The sequence below is a fragment of the Hylaeus volcanicus genome, chromosome 3, assembly GCF_026283585.1.
Source record: "Hylaeus volcanicus isolate JK05 chromosome 3, UHH_iyHylVolc1.0_haploid, whole genome shotgun sequence".
Classification (NCBI taxonomy): domain Eukaryota; kingdom Metazoa; phylum Arthropoda; class Insecta; order Hymenoptera; family Colletidae; genus Hylaeus; species Hylaeus volcanicus.
Window position 1 is genome coordinate 27,726,528 of NC_071978.1, and position 24,613 is coordinate 27,751,140.

General features: G+C 40.3%; 1 protein-coding gene across 18 annotated transcripts in view; it reads left to right on the forward strand.

Annotated features, from left to right (window-relative positions):
* The window catches only part of LOC128874085 (putative transcription factor capicua), a 55,907-nt gene that overhangs the window by 14,067 nt on the left and 17,227 nt on the right, over positions 1 to 24,613 (forward strand). For 7 of the 18 annotated variants that reach the window (XM_054118376.1, XM_054118396.1, XM_054118393.1 and 4 more), the window contains exon 2: positions 7,606 to 7,922. The exons of 2 other annotated variants lie outside the window; for them this stretch is intronic. The gene's annotated coding sequence lies outside the window, so the exon portion shown is untranslated. Of the gene's footprint in view, positions 1 to 5,197; positions 6,740 to 7,605; positions 7,923 to 24,613 lie in introns of those variants that run through there. 9 more of the 18 variants (XM_054118378.1, XM_054118381.1, XM_054118383.1 and 6 more) reach the window with 7 other exon arrangements.

A 24,613-nucleotide genomic window follows, 5' to 3' on the forward strand; every position in this document is an offset into this window, starting at 1 on the left:
AATTCAAGTGGAACTCGTATAACCGATTTAAATGACCTTCGAATAATAGACTTTTAAATCCCGTGAATTAATACCGCCCAGCATAAGAGGACGATGCCAATCGAGCGATTCGTGTCTTAGAAGTTTTCTTCGCGCGTCTTGTGTAACGTTTCGAATCCCGTCGCGATTGCACAGTTTATTTTATCTCTCAGATTTCCATCCCTCTTGGAATTACGCAATTTTGTTCCAGCAGAAAGGCAGCGTTAAAAATTTGTAACGAGCCAAGATGAAGTCCCGAAAGGAACGTGCGAACATTTTCGCTGTTTATCTTACTTTCCTTCCAAATATTGACTTTGAATCGAGGCAAACGAAACTCGTAGTAGAAATCAGTGAAATTATTAGCGATCCAAGCTCCGGCTTGGGGAAAGTCCATTTGACGCTTAGGAAGAAACGCACGGGGAAAATGTTTCTACGCCAATGAGATGCACGTACAGGGGTACATATGTACGTGTGGTGCTGTATGCGTGTACGCATACACCGAGCCTTTCTTACTTTTTCCCTTTTCGTTTCTTACGATGTGCATGCACGCTTATGTATGGATTATGCGCAGGGCTGTATTTAGAGATGGGCAGAATTTAGAGATGGGCAGAATTTTTTTATTCTTCATTCGATAGATGACGAATGAAAATAGTATTTTTCGAATCAATTTTTACGTAATCAACGTGAAATCAAATTTCATTGTGCAATTTCAATTGCAATTACTTCGTGGATTGCGAATACTTCTTAAGGTCGATTCAGACTATACGACACGGACCGTCACGTTCCGGCAACGACACGACAAAACATTAAAACACGCGTTTTAATGGAACTATTCGCACTATTCCCGTTGATGGAACATTTAGGTTGGTGTCTGTTAAGTGTGAATAGTTCCATTAAGACGCGTGCTTTAATGTTTTGTCGTGTCGTATAGTCTGAATCGACCTTTACACTGACTGTATATCAAAACATCATCCTGAAATGAAAAATACAATTTGCCAAGGAGTCTCGTTTACTCAAACAATTAACTCGTGAAAGTGAATCACAAACTGCTCACACCTTATCTCGCATGCAAGGCAAGCCTACGATCGAGTGAGTCTGTTACGAAAAGTATCCACCTTTATGAAATTCCACCTCCATTTACCGATTTACCCTGCATACATTGGTAGCCAATAGCGAATAGTATAAATACGCGCCTGTATCAACTCGGTCCTGCATAGTGCTAGCTCTGTGAGATGTAAATACGTGTGCGCAGGTACAGGTATGCGTGCGTTTGCGCGATGCACGAGCCTCTTACAAACGCTTACGCACGGGATACGCGAGGCTACTGTTACGCCAGATGTCTACTACGATGCATGCGTAGATTTTAACGTATGGTCATGACACTCGGCAAAAAACAAGTGCCTCGTTTCGAGAGACTAGCCAGTCAAATTACTCTGAAACAGAATCCTACATGGGAATTAAGTCCAGGGAAATTAATGCAAGGTCTACCTTCTTCTTTTATTCTATGTTGATGTAAAAGATGTTGTATTTAAAGAATAAGGTAAATTTTTGTTTTATAGTACTTTATTGAAATAAAAGGAATCAGGACTAGAAATGAACGGAATAAAAATGACGCGAACGTGGCAGGAATCATTCCGATTCGTGGCTGGTATTATTCGAAGGCTTTAAACGATGAATAATGATGTTGACTTTGAAGTTGCTACGTCTAGGCAAGCAAATGATCATCTCTTGCAAGCAGTTTGAGCATCTTGAGCAAATATTTATAGTTTATGAATAGTTTGTAAATGCACCCGAGAGAAGAGTTTGCGCGATCACATTAATAGCGGCAAACTAAATGGATAACATTCGAATCCAACGCGAAACAGTTATTGCGTTAATAAGATTGCGGGATATTGATCAGCGTTTTATTCAAGATATTTAAATTAAAAGGTTGACCAAACGGTGTTAAACACAGTGAATATTTTATAACGTCATCGTGTACAGAAATGAAATGATATTTATGATAGTCGACGAAGCTTGGATCATGAAACAACGTATAAAAAATAGTTTGCAATCTCACGTGGAAATATTTTCTACGTGCTTTCCACGTGATACGTTGAATTTTCTTATTATAAAGTACACCTTTCACGCATAAATCACGTGTACTTCAAACTTTATGAAACTATCGATCACCATTTAATACCAATGAATTAGTATGCGCTGCTTGTTCCGCGAAGGGTGAATCAAAATAGATTTAGTTGCCCTTTTATCGAGGAATTTCAAAGAAATGCGTTTAATTGTTTTCTGCACGAACACTGACACACATCCCAGCCGCGTTATTATTAAATCGGATCGAGTTAAATAACACAATAATAATTTTATCGGCGCTCGTTTATTAAACAAATACATTCGTCGGGTTTCGTTCTCGCGTTCAAACACGGAACTGCCGGATAGGGTACACAGCGATCTACGTACCGCGATTATTTATACAAGGGAGTATTTGTTGCGAGCACTGTAACACCGTTTGTTTCGAAGTACACGCGAAATCATCTTTCTAGAAGTGGAACGAATTGAAGGTAATTGCAGAAAGCGAAACGGAAGCTTATCGACGTTGCGTTGACGGGTTATCCTCGTTCGCAAACGGAAATCTAAGTACTCGTTATAGAATTTTTTGCGAGAGTACTACAAGCGCGAGTCATTTGAAATTCTTTAATAAGATCGTAGACTACATCTGCTTGTCTTTGGCGTTTTTTACTGTCTACGGTACGAGCGGAATTTATTTGCAAAACAGAATTACAATCCATTGATTACTCGGCCACAAAATTGATACAAAACATCGAACAACATGTTCCTTTATTATAAAACAATTTACCTATACGAGTCAAAAATATTCCACTATATCTCTTAGAAATCTTCTAAAGTTTGTCACAAGGAAAGGAGAAAACGAGACACATTTTGTCAATGCGATAATCGTCAAGTGGCGTTATGCATTGACCGTTTCAAGTCTTATCGTATTACGTAAAATAATTAGATTTCGTCTCTTTTATTAGTATCAATAAACAACGATCTAAAAAAAAAAAGATAATAAATTGTTCAATTTTTGAACATTTTCGTACAAACGAGAAAAATTTCGGTGATAGGTACAATTTTGCGGCAACTTTTGTTTACAAATCTTCATCGATCCGAAGATGTAGAAATCGCCTATGCTTGCCAAGACCAAACATTTTTTTACACCCTGTACAAATTGTCCAGTTTTCCGTGTGATATGCAAATTGGTTAAATGTGGGACGATTGAGGGACCGTAGGGGATAGACACACCGACGAATTCCTTGTAAAGAGGGAGGTGGTGAAGGTATTTACGCGTGGCCACGGGTCCGCGGGGAGCATGGCTACGGTCCTGAGGCTACAGTCCGTCGGCGGTGTAGTCGCTCGGCTGGTGTGCGTAGGTGTGCTCCGGGTTAGAGGCTTCCACACGTACGGGTTGGCCGCTTGCTTCTCTGTGAGGGAGATCGTTTTGTATGGTACACGTACGCTGGTGTGAGTCGGGTAGCGAGTTCTGTGAGAGAGCACGATGGCTTTGGCGCGAGTGAAACAGCGGCTGTCAGTGAGTGTGCGCGCGCCGTCTCGGATCGCTCGAATCGGTCAGCGATAGTGATGGGATCAAATGTCTTACGAGTCGCGGTTCCAAACTGGCTAGTCTCGAATCAGAGATGGAGCAAATCCTTAATTTCTTAAGGGAAAAATTAGCGTTATTTACGATCGGAATATCTTCTAGAATGAAAATATATATAATATTAAAGCGAGACAACATATTTGTCTTTATAATTAAAGTTGCTTTGTGTGTGTGTTATTGGGTTCGAGCAAAACAAAATCCATTTAAATTTCGTCCCTCAAGAGGTTAAGTGCATACTTTCGAATAACGAGTACGAGATAAATCAGTTTCGAATGGGTATTTATTTGTAAATACGATTTTTAAACATTCGTGTAAACCAAACATCGTTACAATTAAATTCGTAGTTCTAAATGTTATTAAATTTGAGTGTACGTCCGAACGCTACCGGTCGGTAAAGTGTTAATATGACGCGATTCCTGTTTGCACGTTCTTCAACGAGATGGCTCTGAGTTCGAGGAGTTTAATCATAAAATAAAATTATATTTCAAGTCAAACGAATGAAGCGCGGCTCGAATAACTATTCGATAGAGTGCGGCAAATAAATTGCTATACTATACAATTTTACACAACTTCGATTCAAACTCTCTAAACAAAAACAGTTTCCTCAACTCGAATCTAAATCAACTCTAATCACATTTTAAATTCTTTCGAATAATAATTTTTAAACCAACAAATAAAACGGTAAAAACATTATAACGTAATAACTAAATATTTACATCGCATAAAAATCGTATTTTCAATGTTCGGGAATGTCATAAAAGAGAGTAACGGAATGAAGACAAGGATTGTACATGAAATATCGTTTTTCAACGGCTATAAGTGTAAGGATCAAAATAAAATGAGCATTAAATAAAATTTATGGTTGTAATACATTTATATTGCATCATATTCCTTCATCGAACCGATTCGGACAACGTCTCAAACATTTGTCCCTGTTGTCGGAAACATAGGAGACAATTAGGTATACTAATACCGATGAAAGGCTCTGTATATACAGCTGGTAAATTTTTATCAAAAAACTGAAAACAATTATTAATTAAATAATTCGTCCAATATTTCTTATTTTGTATCCAGTTTTAACACCATTAAAACAATATGATATCTCTATAATGTATGTAGGATAATAGTAATAATATTAATACTTGATTTGGCACAAGTGTATATAATTTTTGGCGATATTTTATTTACTATATATTTCTTATATTCGATTGTATCATAAATGGATGAAATCCGCAGTCCAATTACGAGTAACACTCTACCCGTGTAACGTATCAGGAATAGTGGACTTGACTCGGATTCTAACGTATTGAACTTGATCCCATCACTAGTCAGCGGTGTGTTACGCGGCCCATGCGCGTGTATCCGTCCGCATGTACTCGACGAGAAGATATGAAGCAAAGGCGGTGATGGAGAAGGACGAGGAGAAGAAGGTAGTAGTAGCAGTGGTAGCGGCGGCGGCGGTGGTGGAGCCCGGTGGTGGTGGTGGTGGTGGTAATAGTACGAACGGAGTAGTATAGTGGGGTAGAGTGTGTGCGTGTTGCCTGCTCGGTTATATGGCTCGACGAGTCACAGCCAGTTCAGTTGAACAACTGAGTCCATACGCGTGCATATGACAAGAAAGAGCGAGAGCTGAAAGAGAGCGGAATCGCGGACTCGAGTGAAATAGAAAGAGAAAAGCTAACCACGGAGGCACGTAATGAGAGATGTCAATAATTCGGTTTCCGTAAACCATGGTAAATAAGAGTGTATCCTGGAGTGTGTGCACCGCCGAGGACGTCATGACCGTGTCGTAGTATTGTAGTCGCCATCTCCTCCCGATCGGTCGTTCGGTCTACTGTGACGGATTTTTGTGACGCGAGTGCACGCGCATTCGGTTTCGAACCGAGTCGACCGAAAATTAGCAGCAGTGGCAAGGGCAGAGCACAAGCCCCCGGGATCGTTGGTGGCTATGGTCCCCGGGAATTCGTGTCGATTCTTACGTTCATCGTCGATACCCACGGTATAGGTGACACGGTGGAGTGGCGGTCTACGAGACCACGACGACGGACAACGGCACAACTACAACCGAACAACAGCATTCACAGCCCCAGTGTATACATGCACGCTCGTATACGTGTGCGTGGCTACGCGTGCGCGCGTCAACGTCGCTGAGAATGTTCCATTTGAGTGCGTGCTATTCGTTTGCTCGCTCGTGTGCTTCCTTGTGGAACGCAGTTACGTGTGCGTGGCCAGTGTACGTGTATGCACGTGCGCGAAGCTCTTGCATTATGTGTCAGTGACTCTCGAATGCTCGTGGTAGAGAAGCGAGGTAGTTTCATCGCTGTCACGAGCATCCACTACCTGCCCTAGGAGTCTTACTATACTATACGATGCCTATATCGTCTCTCGTCTATTTATACGACGACCATACACGACTCGTACTTGCCTCTCCTCCCTCGCCTTTGCTCGGTCACGATCCTCTCTCTTTCTCTTAACCCTCCTCCCACCCCTCTCTCCCTCGACACTCCTCTGTCTTTCTTGTCTTCTTTCTCCGTAGTTTCCTCGTCTTTTTGTATATATCTTCTTCTTCTTCTTTTCTCTCTCTCTCTCTCGGTTACATTAACTCTGCTATTCCCCCCACCAGTATTCCCCTCTCTCGTATCGGCTCCCTTTCTCCCGCCACTCTCCTCGCGTCTTTCTCTTCTTCTGTCTCTTCCCTCGCCTCGTGACGACATCCGCGGAACGAGCAAGCGACTCGACTTCGGCTCGACTCGACTCGAGGCGACTCGAGCCGAGAGACCCGCAGCGCGGCTCAGTCCGCTCATACACCCTCGTATCCCCACGTACTTACGTACACGCGGAATGTGCTGGCCAGGAATTCTCTCTCTCACAATGGATTTATCGTGTTAGTGAGTAACAGCGACGTGCGCGCGATAGTGTGCTCCGTGAGTTAGAGACGACCAGAAGACGCTGACCAGAACGACCGACGACGACGACGACGACGACAAGCGACGATCGGGGAGGACGACCAACAGAAAAAACGTGCGCGTCCGGCTTAACTCACGAGTCAAGATGGAGCTAGTAGACGCGGTACGTGAATTTTCGCGAATTCGAGACGATTTTTAGTGAGAATCGGTGACGTATTAACCTGGAGATGATAATGACAGATGCCTAAAGGGTCTCGATCGAAGGGCCACTCGAAATCAATGTTTCGGAAACTGGTTGCTGGTATTCTTAGTTGAGAATAAAACTCGAGTGGCGCAAACAAAAATTACCAATAGTGGATACGTACGATGGGACTCTTTAACACGTAGATTGCCGTGTCACCCATGTATGGGTTTCACTCAAGAACTAAAAAGATTAATTCTGAAAAGTTTACATCAAAGGAGATGAATTTAAATGAAATTCATGAATTTTGATGTAGTTACAAAAATAAATACCATGATAAATGTTTGATTACGTAGAGTCTACAGTAGTCTAAATAATATTTAATCTTAGCCGAAATTTTTAAGAATATTCGTTCGGCGGTCAACGTGTTAACAATGTCATTTTCTCTTGTACTCTGCGAAGGTATAATGCGCTACTGGTGAGAATAGTGCTCCTAGTGTAGGCCATGTAAAAATCGTCGCGATCTCATTTCGCGTTTGCTCGTTACCGATGTCCTATTCTTTCCTCGCCGATCTCCTATCTGTGACTGTCATTCGTGTCATATTTACACTTTTCGCAACACTTTGGAAATATCAGGCGCAGAAATTAATTCTGTGCCTTTAGATTCTTTCCTTCTTCTATAGTTGAATATAGAGCCACAGAATTAATTTCCGCCACGTTTAGTTTACTTTCATTTACGTTTACTTTCATTTACGTTTACTTTACACATTTTTATATTCCTCTTTTTTTTTCTTCGAGGATCACCTCGTACCCTAAGCTGCCTCCCATAACCTCTCTCGTTCCGTTAGGCGCGTAAATAATTCACTGGTGGATTTTATCAAGCGTGTGCGCGCATACCGATGGCCGCTTCGTTCGATGTGTTTTCTAAAAGTGTCTGTGCATTGTCGAATGCGTTTCCAGAAATCCAGACGATAGTGCTCGCACGTAATACCGCGCGTTGTGATTGATTATGCTGCGGCGAGACTACCTGAATGGAAAGTAACTCAATCGGTGACTTTGGATAATAATTAAGCAACCATGGTACTGTGCGCGCGAAATAGCCGTAAATGTGACCAGCGGCCAAGGATTATCAATTACCTGTAATCCTTAATGGTGCCAAGCCCTAGTAAGTGTTACGCATTTTATCTGCTTCTATTCCGCGCATATATGCGGGGTGTTTGGTTTAAATCGGAATAGTTAGATATTTCACGAGGGGATGAAGCTACGAACAAAATGTTCTTACGGAAGTTATTTGGTTCGAATGGACGAACTGTATGGTATTAACACGTTCACTGCCAGACTGATACTCTTGAAAATTTCTACCGCGATTTAATTTTGTTTACAGACTTTTGGAAACTGCGTAATGAAACATTTATTTTTGTACTTAGTTCTGTGACTTCATCAAAATTCAAGTATTTCATTTGCATTCATTTCCTATGATACTTAACTTTCAGAATTAATAGTTTTCGTTTTTCAATGAAAAGCGCTGTCGCCTATTATATGGGTGACGTGGCGATCAACGTGTTAAATAATATTGTCGTTTGTAAAGTAATGGAGGGGATTCAAAAAACAAATTAATTTGTTCTACAAATCTCCACCGCTACTTTACTTACATCGAAGTCATGTACGCCACATCATTTGTCTATTTGGACCGAATAACTTTTGTAAGAACATTTCATTCACAGCTTCATTTCATGAAATATTTAACTCCGATTTAAACGAAACACCCTATACATAATATTAGCCTTTTCTTTAGAACTAATGCACATTATTATTTTTTTTTTTATTTTTTTTTATTATTATAAATAAGACGTAATGTAGTCTATCGTAGACTCACACTGTAATATGTAAAATTTTGTACAGTGCACGTTTCGTCGTGGAAATCATATCGTGAATCGTATCTAATCCTCTATAACATAATGTCTTTGATTAACAACAGTGAAAACAATTTCCGTACGTTTCATTCAGGAATTTTTTTCAAGATTCGTCGCGATACTTTCTTATCTTATCTATAATAAGCAGATATTAATTCTACTCATTATTTAACCATGCGATAATTTCATTTTGGAAAGATAAAAGAATGTTAATGCAGTAGTGCGTTGAAATGAGGTTGTCAAGCTTCGATATGGGATAATTTCCTTTAATTTTTCTTATTACATTTGCCGATACTATTGGCCAAAAGAAAAAATGTCGTTCATAGTCCACAGTATCATTTTCTACAAATTGTTGATAAACTTACTCTTTCATTGCGGTATCGGTGATAGGCGAAATGGTTTTCTAGAAAAGGAGTTTCGAATAATAGGTAAACGATTACCGATTAAAACTTGAAATAAATAAATAAAATAGTCCAGCAGAATATAAGAATAACATAACAGTTTTTGCTGAAACCTGTTAAATAGCACCTTTTCAAACGCTTATAGAACCATGTATTTACTATTTAGCGTAAATAATTCTGAAATATCTAATCATTTCATGGTAGGAATAAGTAGCTTAGGCATTTTCTATAATTCCATTTTCAATGGTTCAACTGTTCGATATCGTTTAAGTGAAATGAAGTTCAGTCGAGTCAATCATTAGCCGGAATTTTACAGTTCAGATATGCATTTATATATCTTGAACAGAGTTGTAGGAATTAGTCGTTAATTGGCTGCTTCGAATCTCGTAAGCGTTAAGAGGAGCGTTACGATACTAGTCGGGCTTACAACGATCACGTCGGCGATATCTGCATCGTTTACTGCAGTGTTGCTCAAACTATGATCCACGGAATCATGAGAATTCGCAAACAGGATGTTTAGTTCGTGTAAAGCGGAGAAAAATATTTTCTGTACTCTTTTATTCTTACACAAAATTTCGTTAAAAACGAACAAAACTATGTTCACTTAGAATGTGTCAGTGAGGAAAAAATTAAAAGTTGCACGATGTTTCTTTGTAAATAAATAGTAAGTTCACCTTAGAAAAGCACGAAATTGATATCTACACCTAATATATGTATCTCTCCGAGTTGAGGTATATGTACACATTTCTGTTCTAAAAGTGAACGAAAGTTCAAAGTTGATTCACACAATCGCCGATAAGATTGCAAGGATGCACACGTGCATCGGCTTCACGCCGCCGTAACGTTGGTAACCGAAGGCGATCGTCGAATATTCATTGTCGAGTTCGTTGATACGTCGAAATTCCTAATTGCGTCAAGATTTGTTTTCCCGCACGATATATTTCGACAAATGACTCATTTCGTTGGACGGTTCCATATGTACGCATTCATTATTCCCCGAGGAATCGCAACAGAATAAATGTTATCTTTCGAGGCTTCGAGATAATCGCGTTGCATCATTTTTACGAGACGATTGACTCACAACGGTTAACAATCGAATTTCACTTTGGTTTGTCCTTTCGTTCGTAGGAAACCGTTCGAGAGAATTCTCGTTTCTTTGATCGTTGGTTTCGTAAGTGCAGGTCGAGAACTTGGAAAATATTTTCGCGCCTTAACACGTTGGTAGCCACGTCATCCAGAAATGGGTGACGGGACTCTTTATTAAGGAACTGAAAAAATTAATTTCAAAGGTGAGACAATAATGAAAATAATTCTGGACAGGATTCGTGAATTTGACGTTAACAAAATAAATACTACGACAGATGTTAAATTATCTAATTTCCGATAGTCTCAATAGTTGGTCGCCACGTGATCCAGAAATGGGTGACGGGACTCTTTATTAAGGAACTGAAAAAATTAATTTCAAAGGTGAGACAATAATGAAAATAATTCTGGACAGGATTCGTGAATTTGAGGTTAACAAAATAAATACTACGACGGATGTTAAATTATCTAATTTCCGATAGTCTCGAGACGAAATTTTAACTTTATAACAATTTTCACGAGATTTAGCTTGGCAGCTAACGCGTTAAAGTACCGACCTTCCAAGTCCTTGTCCTGAACGGATTAGCGCGTTCCAAAATAAAGGTCACGACCTTGGGGTGGAGAAGGAGTTGCAAAAAAATGTTGAGTATAGACAAACGTGTAGAACAAACATTTATTTCTATTAATACATTTATTATCAGAACTTAACAACCGAAGGAGTACGTATACTTTATCTTGCATCATTTTTACCTCTCCAAGGCCGAATTGTTTTGTGTCGACTGAAAATGCCCGTCTTCGACTGAACATAGACGTAAGAAATTTAATCGAGTATAGGGAACGTTTTTAATACATCGGGCACGTTATCCATCCCCTAATCGCGGTTAACGGTTGAGCTTAGTGGTATTCTATTGTCGAATTTTAGGAAAGCAACGATATTTCACCGCAGGATAAGATACGAGCACAAAGAAAACGTAACGTCTCAACTTCGAGACAGGAAACGAGAATATCAAATTTTTATTTTCATGTACAATTACATGTACAATTTTCATATACATATTACATATACAATTACATATACATATTAAATATACAATTTTCATGTACAATTACATATACAATTTTCATGTACAATTTTTCTGTAGCTTGTATCTCCGTCGTTAAACAAGTAAATTATTTTCGCGAATATATTGGATTTATTCGAATGTAACCACTAAAAATTCACAACGATGAAAATAATATATTTGTGCGTAAATCACCGAAATGTTACAAAGGAAACCCGATACATAAATCTGTTCATTTCGCGGTATTCGCGTTGAATAAGGGACAAATGTGCACTGATAAGGGGAAAAAATTGGTATCTTGGTTGCACAGGTCACGATAAGACCGCCTAATGATTTTTTATGCCAATAGATTTGTGTTCGAAACGTTATCTCTGTGCCGACAACATCAAGAACATCTGCTTTTCAAACGTATTTTGATATATTGTTTATATGAACCGGGTCGGCTGCATCGAGAACGCAATACAGAGATCTTTTTCCTCGCTTAGCTCGTTTCCAAGGGAAGAACATCAGGGTTCACGAAAGTTCACGGTACACGAGAATCCTAATCGGTTCCACGTTATCAGTCGTTGGTAAACGAACGAAATACATGTTATTCCTTCCGGACAGTAAATCCTAAATATCTGTAATCAATTATTCAATTAATCGGAATAATTATCGTCGTACTTACATAACGGGCGAGATTAATAATTAATAAGATCAAAGATCGTTGCAACGTACATTTGCCAATACGTTTTAAATGACAAACTGTTATTCGCTGCCATTCAAATACGAATCGAAAATTAGAAACTGGGAATCTAGGAAATTTAAGCACGCCTACGCTTTCTTGCAACTTTTTATATTGACTATATTCGAATCTCATCTTTGTTTCTGTTAGTTTTGCAAATATCGATTTTTGTTGCTAGCATGTCCGTATGGGAAACGTAGCGCTTGTAAAATCAACCAATCATAGGAAATTATTTAAACTAGCTCATCTTTCAAGATACTGATATTTTATCAACCTTTTATTATTATCGGCTCGATTTTAATATTAATTTTTATCTGTTATCCATATTCACGTGCATATTCAAAACGAAACATTTATTTGGAAACATCGAACCCACCGCTTGATTTAGACAAATTTCTTTAACAGACACAGAGGGTACGAATACTCGCAAGACCGACCGTATATTTCAATCGACCGCTCTCAAAATGGATTCCACGAATAATAGAAGTTTTGTTCGTAGATAAATATCCTGCTCAAAGAATTAATTCACGTATATATTGAAATATCCCAGCAGTACGTGCCCGCGATACGACAACAATGAATGCGACGGCATAAGGAGCCTTTAACATATTGTATTAATAGCGTTACCATCGCGTGTAACGCACAGACTTGCGAAGTTGTCGCTTGCTATGCGCGCATTTATTATTTCCTTCAACTCTGTTCAGCTTACGTTTGTTAATTCGATGCACTGCGGCCACTATACATATAGTTAGTTGCTCAGCCGGCCGCCGTCGATGAAACCGCGCGATACGTTATCATTGCGTTTTTTTCCCCCCACTCGTTCTTTCTTTTTTTTTTTTTTTCGCCAGAGCGTCGTGTTAATGACTTTTCTTCTTGCGTAGCGTCGTTGCATATTTCCAAGCGATATCGATAAGCAACCCCAACTTATGTCACATTCCTTTTATCGCGAACGGTCCGTCTCGTTGTTCCTTCGCTCTCCCGGCTTTCAATGCTGACCCTGTGCGTCGCCTTTGTGGTTTCACTCGCGACCTCTGCCTGGCACCGTAGTAAATATGGAACTCCTGTAACCGAGAACCTGCCCTACACTTACAAAAACAATCTTGTCCGCTCGCACGCGCCTTTATTTGACCACGAACGCGCTCGTTTCGAACGATAACGGAACCAGGAGTAACACGGGCAGAGACTTTCGAGGGATAACCACGTTACGGAGGCCAAGCATTAACCGTTTCGACGGATACTTTTGTTTACAGAGAAGAATTTATATAGTTTTCGTAACTGTAAATATTTTTATCTATTTATTTATTTCAATATATACGGGCATAGCCTATTATGAAATTAATACAATGTAGCAATTATAAACATCCACAGTTGACAGATGTCTAGACAAAGAAAAATTGACAAACAAGCAAACAATCATAACAAAGTTATCGCCGGTGAATAGCAGAATTGCCGATAAAATGTTGATATTTTCGATACGTTGTAAGGTACATTTGAAGCAGAGAATTTATTTTTCGCAACCAATAGTTGTCGATAGTATTCGAACCCTCTGTGTCTGTTTTCTTAATTTTTCGAAAATATTTTAGGTACGTTTTAACCCTTTCGACCCTAGCGGAACATGTATGTCCCAGTGAATATTTCTGGTTGCCAAACAAAATTTGATGCGATTAATTTCTAAAAGATAACGAATAGTATACAAATAGAAAAAAGTTTGGTCGAAAGGATCAAAAAGTACATCCGGTCGTTTTTACAATTCACTTCACAGAGAAATCTTTGAGATTTCTAATAATAATTATTATATAATATAATAATCAAAAATAGCGGCTGTCATTGTCGGATAGTTGTTACATTGTTAATTATCATTCGTGCAATAATCCGTCGCAATTGTCGCATCGGTCAATGACCATAAACCACATTCGTAATCCGCAATCGTGAATCAGTAATTTGTAATCATTCGGTGTTAATCGCGCCTGCTTATTCAATAATCACTAATCAGTATTACTCGGTACATATTTATAATCATGGATTACATTATGTCCAACACTGAGGCCAGTGCTACATTGACCTCGCGTTCATGCATTCCTCATTCTATTTTTATTTTTATGTATTTATTTAGTGTAACAGACAGGTGAAAGTCCATCGAAGGACAGAAATAATAATATGTGATACGGTTATAGATTATGAATTTCAAAATGATATTATGTTCCAGTCGTACAATAATCGTTGCAAATAAATGATTCGCTGGCTTCCTAGGATCCCTTGCTAGCATTCACGAACAGAAAATACTTACGTAAAATAAAAATCAGGCGTTTATAAAAATGCGAAAATATTTACAACCGAATAATAACTTAAAATTCGGACTACAACTTCACAAATTCGTAAGTAATATTTATTTGATGTAGGCTTGCCATTTATTTACAAAGATGAATCATACGACTTTCGAATAAGAACATGATCGATAGAGTACGGAATGATCCAGTGGTGAAAAGCGTTGAGTGCCAATCCGAGAGTCTCGAGTTCAAATTCTCGTGCGTTATCTTTCACGAGACTTCTATATTTATTCAAAATTTTACAAGCAATTCGTGCGCTACTTACATTTATTACGCGAATTGTAACGTAACCGATTCGTTATCCTTCGATTCGTAATGCTTGTCTAACGAAAAAATGGAAAAAGTTGTGAAATCGAAGCGAGCTGCCAGCACATGAAAGTCCTTTCCAAAATCACAAAAAAAAAAAAAAAAATAGAAGATCCCCGTTAATTAAAAACTACAAGAAAGTAGAAAAAGATGCGAAATCGAAATGAGCTGCCAGTACATGAAGGTGCTTTCCAAACAAAGCGCAAAGGCTCTGTATCCTTCGATTCGTAATGCTTGTCTAACGAATAAACGTACGCGCGGTACTTCACGTGCGGTGGTCCCTCAGAAAGCGTGACGTCACGTCGGAGTGATTTGCGCGGGTCCTCTGTGTCAGTCAAACTGTTTATGAGAAGGATCCCTTTCGTTGTAACTCGATTGCTGGCTCGTTCCTAAACTCGGGGCTGTTGCTGTTGCGAGTAGAGTCGTGCGCCAGAACGGAACAGCTTCTCAGACATTCGGCTCTGCCGTTGAATAATTCCGAACACCGCGTGAATATCTAATATCAGCTTAAATTGACCGATCGATGCGACTCCATGCTTGCTTCTCGCTCAAATTTCAAATCGTTCTCATGTGAAACGAGTTGTTTTTCGATTCATCATTAAGGGAATTTAACCCTTGTAATACCAACTTACTTTATCCTTCTTAAACATTTTACTCTCGGTGCAAACGAAACTTTTCTCACGAATTTCGAATCATTTGAGATACGATAAGGTAAATGGAATCGAAAAATACCGTAAGAATACGTTGGACTCCCTGAAATTAACAGTCGAGTGCTTTTTCTACTGGACCGCGCTCTATCATTCGTATTTTTATTTGACATATATTCGCGAATGTTGAACATAATAAAATCTCGAGACGCCGTATGAAGTCATCGAGGCAGAAAGGGTTGATCGAAACCAACCCACGGCATGGTCTCGACACTTTCCTTTGGGATCGAACAGTCGACGATGTTTGAAATTGATTCTGCGACGCGTTCGACGACACGAGAGCTCGAATCGTAAATAGCTGAACATTTCTAATTAGATTAACGCCAGCGAACGAACGCTCGGGAGGCGAAATAATCGTTATCGGGTTCGCGTATTTTTACCCGAATCGACTGCATATTGATTTTAGTCGAGTAGGGGATAGTTGAACTTTCGGAGTACCAATGAAACGTAGCGTGACTGCAAATTGATTTATAATTTTATTTAGGAAGGTTTACGGCAACGTGAATCTAGAAATGGCTGGAATAATCGAAATTGATTTCTCTTCAATTTTAAAATTGATTAAGTACGTTAAATATGTTCGCGTGCATAGGGTGAACTGTTTTCTAAGTAACTCGGTTACTTAAGTTTTTACAAATTTTGCATTATCCATGTGAATTCAAGTATTATATGTTATATATTTATATGTTATGTTACATTACTGAATTGTGCACGATTCATTTTGCTCCGTTACTGTTACAACACGAATATCTATGAAATTAGATCGTCTATTTATATAAACACGAGCACATAAAATCATTGAGTGCAACTCGCGAAAGAAACTTTCGGGACAACCTAATACATTCGTCAAATTTTATTAGGAGTTGTCCCTCGAATCTCTTCGTAATATTACGTTAACGTTCCTTTCGCCTCCACCCTCAGGGGCTGTACCTATGATCAATTGTAGCTACAGTACGGGTTTAGCGATCCCGAGGTACCCGAGCTATAGGGGAGCCCCCATAGACTACTAACATCCCTAATGGGAAAATTACGATGAGAGTTATCTAAGCAAACACGAATATAAATAAAATTCGCTCACTCGTATCTTATTAGCGCGATGTTAACTTCGCGAATAAAGTTCGTTAACTTCATCAAGATATTTGATTAACGATACAGTGTATAACATTATCGTTAATTAAGCGAAGATTCGCTCGTTTCTTTATCGCGTCATGAATTTCGAAACACCCCGCGTAATTTAATTGACTTACAAAACCGATCGTTGATCCTGAACGAATTTATACACAATGCGCGGACGTTATGTGCATCACGCGGTTGTTGCGTTAGCGTGTGACATAAACGTATATTTCTGTACAACGTTGGGAACGATTACGCCAATGATCCAAATGAAATACCGATACCTCCCGGTTTCTTAGATTCCGTGTTCTTGTAACGACGTAAAGCGGTATACAGGGTGATCAGTGGTAGAAACTGCTGACACTTACCCAGTACAGCTCGGAACTAACTTTAAATGAAAAGTCTCTTAAAAATAAATATAAAGGAGCCATCTGTATTTCGTTCAGTAATTAAATCTTTTGTCATAGATTCTCACTTTTCTTTTTGCAATAACAGAAAACTTGGACAGTAAAAGTCCCGTCACCTGAATGTATTCTATGTTCAGAGGAAAGATTTTTGCTACCTAGATTTGCTGTTACAACAAAAAGAAACTAAAAGTGTTCCATCATAACAAAGTACGTTAGCAGTAAATTAAAAAAGAAGCATACCCGATCGTACGTAGTTCGGAACATTTTCACCGATAATTGCGTTTGCTGTCGAATCGCAAAGCAGTGTATTTTCGTTTGTGGACACCGCGTATACAGAGTAATAAAGTTAGATCGCTTTGCGTGCATGTGTCTACGTGGACACGATACCCGAGTACGCACATTTGCGTTAGAGTAGGCGTGTGTATATCGATGAAACGTTAAAGGGTGGTATCATGCTTTTATGAGTCCGGAAATTTATTGATATCTTGTTAAAACGGTAGTAAATGTCACTTAACTCGCTTTGTACGTTATTTTCTATTTTATTCGCTGTAATATTTTTTATACTCGACGTTTAGTTAAAAATTTGTAGTAGTCGCGTAAAGGGAAAATGGGTCGTACGATACAATCAACTGTCCTTTAAAACCGATCAGAACGCAAATTCTGTGCTTATCCCTTGAAGCAAACCTCTGTTTTCTGAAAACATGGAACCTTTTCGAGTCAAAAAGTCCTTTTCCATTTTGCGATCCCAGCGCTAGTTGTCGAGATACAGGCAGTTAAATTATGTAGCGCATGCATGCGCAGTGACGCGATCAGCTGACTGGGATATCTATGGCGCGCGCCAGAAGTCACATCAACGAGCTTCAATTATGTCTAACCTAACAAAGCTTCGGATCGTAAAATGGCGAAGGACTTTTGTATAAATAACCATAAAGTATTTTTTTTTTTTTTCCATAAAAGTAACCGCTACTAAAGTTATCGTCCTTGATTGGGTCTGTTAGATCTTTTTACCTCAACAAATCCTTCTACTATCCAAAAGGATTTAAATGTGTTGAGACTAAAAATGTTCCATATTCGTTCTATTTTTTCCCCCGTAATGAGACCCAAAATTCCGTTTTCGTCTCGGGCCCCGCAAGCGCGTAACGCGCCACTGGAAATCTCGGAATTAAGTGCATCTGATTCGGTTGCGGGAACGGTGACTGCAGTTTTTCAACCAGCCGTGCATTCCAGCGATACTATTATCTTCGGAACACGCCGGAAGTCGCACCATACTTGCGTAGGCACAAGTTGTTTTCGAGAGTACGTTTACAGCCGTCGCACGACACTCCGCCAGAACACGTTGTATTCCACGTACACGAATTCAACGAGTAGATGGGACGCGATCAATATGTCGCACTTCGAGAAATAAATTCAAGACGAAACGAAATAATTAGCCCCGTCGATGTTCAGCCATTGAAACTGTTGTCGGAACCTTTGATTCGTACGTCGACGTATTTCATCAACGAAGTTCGGTCTTAACGGGAGATTCCAATCTGGAGGCGTGTGTTTTAGAATTTTTTCGGATCTTTTGGTTGGGAAAATCATAAGATCTTTTCCGATGCGCTATTCTGCAATAACATGATTAACGATCTCGATGTGATTTATAGTCACGGTCGAACGCCAAACAGCACAGTTATTTTCGAGCTCGAAAGGCCTGCGGGTTTGTCTTTGCCGAAAAATAACCGGCGTCTTTGTCGAGAGCGAGCGAGAGAAATTTTTCCTGTGTCGCTTGCAACGCAAACGTATTCCTGCGTACACCATTACCGAAGCTCGCGTGTGTAACGCAGGAAACGACGTGATTCGAATGAATTACTTCCCGTTGAATCTTAATTTTCCAAACAACAATGATACAGTTACCTTTTATTGTTCTTTAGCCCCGATTAACCGTCGCTGGTGTTTTTTTCTTTTTTTTTTTTTTTAAATCGGCCTCCAAACGCGAATCGGTAATTTCCTTGTTGCGATAATGACGTTAAATGAGCACAGGATTCTTATTAACCATCTATCGCAGTGTTTCTCAAACTTCGTGTGACGCCGGTAAACGAACAATTTTTACGGACTTCCCTGGAGCACAATCAAATTTGTATTTTTTAATTACAAATTTAAAACTGATTTTCAAATAACATTTATTCACGTTCGAACTAGTTTTATCCGATTTGAATAAACTTAAAACTTTATGTACTCTCTCTACCAAATTGCAAAAAAAAAAAAAAATATGGTACAGCGTTCGGCGAAATTAAATTACGGAACAAACGAGACCTATCGATGCAATTCACAAGCATTTTACGATAGCAGTTATTGATACACCGAATACTACGTTCGAGAGCTTACGCAATAACGTTGGTCGATTTTTACGTACCGCGGGTATTCAGAGAATCGATGTAGAGCGAATTATGACTGTCATTGGTACATTGTAAGCGTATGACAAATCGTTCGAACGTAAGTAGCGCACTTTTGTCCCGTGAGTGTCCAAGGTTTCGTGAAATGTTTATGTTTGAACTATCATGTCAGTATTAAATTTAGTAACCGGTGTCACGTGCATGGTGTGCCATTCGCTAATCGCGATATTGATTCCAATCGCTGACCAGGTTACTTTCGCGAACGGATGCGCCAGCCGCGTACGTGTAAATAAAATTCTCGCAACGATCGCGGCTGTCGACGACGATACCAACCGATCGGTTAATTCATACCGCAATTGTGTCTGACGATAAAAATTTGTCGACGTTCCACCGATTATTCCACGTGACTACAGATACGGAATGGACTACTCCCGTTCCTTTACTCCAGTTCCGGCAAACATTGCGCGCAGCTTTCGGGGGATATCTATATCGATAACATCTCATTGACTCTTGTACGCGACACGGATCCCGTCTTTATCACGCGACTCAAGGTCACCGAGACGAACTTCAAAAATATGTTATCGCGCCTCCCGACCGCGCTGGAGGTACTAGACTGCGATGAAGTAGCGAAGGCACATGCGCCAAGGTTCGGGCACATGTGCTTTCGGTCGTGTTCGCTCTCTGTGACCTGTGGCACAACTTTAACTTTAACTCGATGAATCCACTGACTAAAAACTTCGATTCAAGGTTTCATGTTACGATAAATGCTCGTGCATTCGAATCATGCATTCTAGATTTGTAGAGCACCTCACGAGAAACAATGTTCGAGTCATTCTAGTAGCGTCTTTCTCGACTTTAAATATCCTCGTGCTCTTCCTCTCTGAATTGTAAGAACCTTCCCCCGGGGGACAGAGGGTGTAGCTCTCCCTGGCCACTCTGTAAAACACCCATTCGAGGGTTAAGACACTCGTCCAGTGGCGACGGTGATGAAATCAGTTGAAAAAGCAGGTGTTTCGAAAGACAAGAGATAGGGATGCGCAACAATAGCGTTAGGAAACGAATAGACGTCCTGGACAATTGTCGCCTGGGGCAGCGGGGCGATGTCTCCGCCTTTCTACCTGCCACAGAGCGTAGTAGTGGCCCCCGTCGTATATCTGATTTATGCCCGAACTACCCGAGGACGGGCGTCCCCAACCCCTCTGGTCTCGCGTTCCATTGTGGCCAGGAAGGTGCCTCGTGGAACGCCCGGCAGGCCACGTATACAATATTCGCGCGACGATTTGGCTCCCTTTCATTCAGGGCCATTCACCATAGCCGTCGAGAAAGAGGGAGAGAGAGAGAGCGAGCGAGAGAGAGAGAGAGAGCGAAAAAAAAGAAATAGAACGAGATAGAGAGCGGGGTCGAAACGAAGAAAGAGAAGAAGGGGGCACAGGTATCGGTTACAAGTTGTTAAGGCCCGTTAAAAGGAAAGCTCCTCGGGGGCCTTGCGAGTGAACGGCGGATCCGCGGGTGGTAGAGCCTCCGACGGCGATGGTCGAGAAGGTATCATTCGCTGTTTTCTTTTTCACGCGTAATTCGTGTAGCCGATACCCCGCAGCCCGGCCCTTTGAAAGCATCCCTTGGTCGGCTCCGGCTCCTAAAAGTCAGGAAACTAATACCCCCGGGGCTATAATACGCTCCCGGGGCCCGCGAACCGTACTTGAACTTGAATGGCACCTGTGCCACGGGTGCCGTTCCACGGGAGTGGCGGGAAAGTATCGGTTGCAGGGCCTCGACGTTTTTCACCCGAAGGGGTACGAGGTGCGTATTTCAAACGCGATGACGTAATGGTCGCAGTCGTAATACTCGGTGAGGATGTCAGGACAAGGTTGACGGAGCAACCACGGTGGATGCTAGTATGCAAAGGAGGGTGTCAAGAAATACTCATTTTTCGCATCGCCTGAAAATGAAAAATTCATGCAGGATCTTTTAGAGTGTCTCCCAAGGAACAAAAAATGTCCTTATCACTTTCCCGAGAAACGATGGGAAAGTTGTCACAAATACGTTCAAAGTATGAATGTCATGGTAACTGAACTTACGTATATTTACTTACGTACTTGGAACTTACTTATATATTTACTTATTTACTTAGAAATAACGTACGCGGAAAATACGTTCAAAGTATGAATGCGATGGTAACGGAACTTACGTATATTTACTTACGTATCTATACTTACGTACATTTACTTACGCACTTAGAACTTACTTATATATTTACTTACGTACTTAGAACTTACGTACGCGGAAAATATGAATATAAAGCGAGCACAACTCCAACGTATGGAAGTTACGGAATTAGAATTTTTCCCCAGATTAACTTACAACGATCTATGCTTGTACGCACGTGGAACATACCAAACGAAGCAAGGATCTGGTTATTACGCCGACCATATAAATGACAGCGGAGATTTTGAATTTCAAGTCGCAGTACCGTCATACAATATTGATTTGAAAAAATATTAAAATATTTCGTACCAATTCGGTTGATCTTCGGAGAAATCACAGGTCCGAGTTTGAGAAACGCTGTCAGAGTGAACGTTACGAAGACCGAGGCTCGCACGGCTGCACTTAGGTTTCGTCTATTTGCATCGCGGGCAATTGTTAGGAAATGCATCGAAGAGGGCCCAGAACACGAAACACGTCGGTAGAAAGCTGCTCGCGAACGCGTTGTAGAAATTGATTAATTCCCGCTGGATGGTATAATGTTATGATCGCGATAAATTAAAGTGGAAGCGATTTTTTTTTTCTTCGTTTTTTTTTTTCACTCGGCTACCGAGCGTTGCACAGTGGGAAAGCGGACCGCTAATAAAGACGTTGCGCAAACAACTTTTTGCATAATACGGTATCGCGTGGGCATTCGTGTACAACTCCGTTCGGATTTCCACGTGTTCTAGTACAATGTGTTGTAACCCCGTGTACGCCGTGGTTTTCGAATTTCCACAATCTCGAGAAACATCTGACCCGAAATTTCAGAAATCGTTAACTTTTCCAACCATTGTGTTTACGCGGTCTTGCCAATGATGTGAAGGTACTCTACCGTCTTGATATCTTTTATTAACACGCAGTTTTGCATCTATATATTTCTTAAAAATTTATTACCAAATTTTAAAATCGGCGTCAAGAATAATACGTGAATCGATTAAAAATAATCGCATAATTGTAGATATTACGTGAACTTAAATTTATAATTAAATAATAGACAAACTACAAAATTATTGTTTCGGTGTGTGTTCTATATTTATTTTAAATATAATTTAATATAATTGGCCTGGGTTGTACATAACATTGTCTATTCATAATATCCGTTGAACGAAGTTTGCCGAACACTCCATCGGGCACCCTTCACAGACAGATAGATTACATCATCGTCGCTGAAACATTAATCAACGTCACAATGACCCGAGCAAGGATTCGTGGGGCTACGGGCCCGACGTTATCGTCGTTAATTTAATTACTTTCAGAAATGTAATTCTCTAAATACGGTTTTCTTCGCGCAACACGTAATACGCCGCTGTAATTCAATTAACGCGATATTTTCGGCAGGCCTTTTCCGATCGTCATTGGGGTGACATCGACCCTTGCTTCTCTTTGCTAAAGTCTCTTGTTTTAACAATATCGAGTGTCCGGTAACGCGACACACCGTTAGCGCCGACGTAAACACGTATCCACACCGAGGAGACGTCTAAAAGTTGTTTACATTACACCTTTCGTGTGCTTTATCGCGTCGCGGACTTGTAATCGTAAACAAAACGACGCGAACGTAAATTTAGTTTGATTTGTCTTTGTTCAGGCGATTTTTGTTTTTAAAGGTTGACGGAAGGCATAACATTAGCTAATACTCATTAAACGATCTATTAAATATATTTTCTCGTCTTGTATGCAAGATAAAAAGTACAGAGTGTGTATTACGCGTAGAAATGAAGAATTTAAGTAAATGATGTATAAAATATAACGGTTTGTATCTGTGCAAACTGTGTTTTTAAAGTTGAACAGATTACGGTGAATATGGTTTGTCTATTACAATACGAATTGTTGATAACGAGCAATTAATTAATTAAACTTCGTCAGACGCGCGATGGAATCATGACCTTTCGTTCCATTTGTAACGGTGTACGCATAGTTGTTTTACGGTAGTGCGACTATACAACAATTACAACCCCACTTTTATCATATTACTCACGAGCGATGACTCATTTCTACCTTGATGGTAAGTTAATCTTAACGATGCGCGCGTGTATCAGTATCACAAGTTTGCCGTTTTACGCATATTATTCGCGATTATAAAGTTAACGTTTATTGTTTAAGATCAGTATCATTTCGCGATATGTATGATTTATACGTGTGTTTTTGTTTGAAACTGTGCGTCAAATTACATTTGTACTTGATGGATTTATCTCCGACACTGCGTAGATCTCGAGGAATTATTTCATAGCGATTCGTTGCGATAACGTTAAACTGTGATCCGATGCTTTTCATTCACGCCAAGAGACGAGATTCGATTAACTGTTGTTAAGATAAAGTTCCGAAGCTTTTTTAAACGATAAACCTTCATTTTTTTACAATTCTCTTCCGTATAGCGATACACGTATCACGCTCGTTAATGTTTCCATTGTACTTATGTCTTGCAATCGAGTATTATCACAACGAACTAAGCGTTTAGTTTAGTAACCTAACAAAGATAATCGATACATTGGTACGGAGTCGCGACATTTGGCTATGCTAGATTAACGCTGTCCTAGCGCGGTCATCGTTTCTCGGAAATGACTGCAGCAAAAAAATTAATTCTTTGGCAAATAAATAGCAAATAAATAGGAAGAAAATATCGTGTTAATTTGGCATTGGCCTTTTGAAATGGCTACGCCAGCTCAATATACGTGCGAACGGTCAAGGAATAGGGTGATCTCGAGACGAGCAGAAAGTTATGCCCCTCGAAAGTGATCCGGGTAGAGAGACAGATGAGAATTTCGTACGAAAACGGGCGAGTCGATTCAGACAGCGGGCAGTATCTTCGTCTGGGGCGTCACGTAACAGGTTTTGAATTTCGTCCCGGTACACATGTAGACATTCGGCCACCCTCGCGTTACCTGTAAACGCGCGACCAAACCGTACCCGCGAACGAGACGAGAGATGAGTAAGCGAGAGGGAGTGAGAGGCGCGACCGACCGACACGACACAATGGCGGAGAGTCTTTCGGAGCAGGCAAGCCAAGCAACGTGAGTCAGCCTCGTGGTAGGGAGTAGCGAGGTTAGTGCATTCCCCCTTAGTCCTTTACTCACACTACGGCCCGATCACCAGAGCGTTGTTTTCCTCCGAGAAACCCTGGCCACGGGGCGAACTCGGACTCGGGCCTCTCTCAGTGTCAGTGCAGCGATCGCGTGGAAGGTGGTATACAGGGTGTCCCAAAAA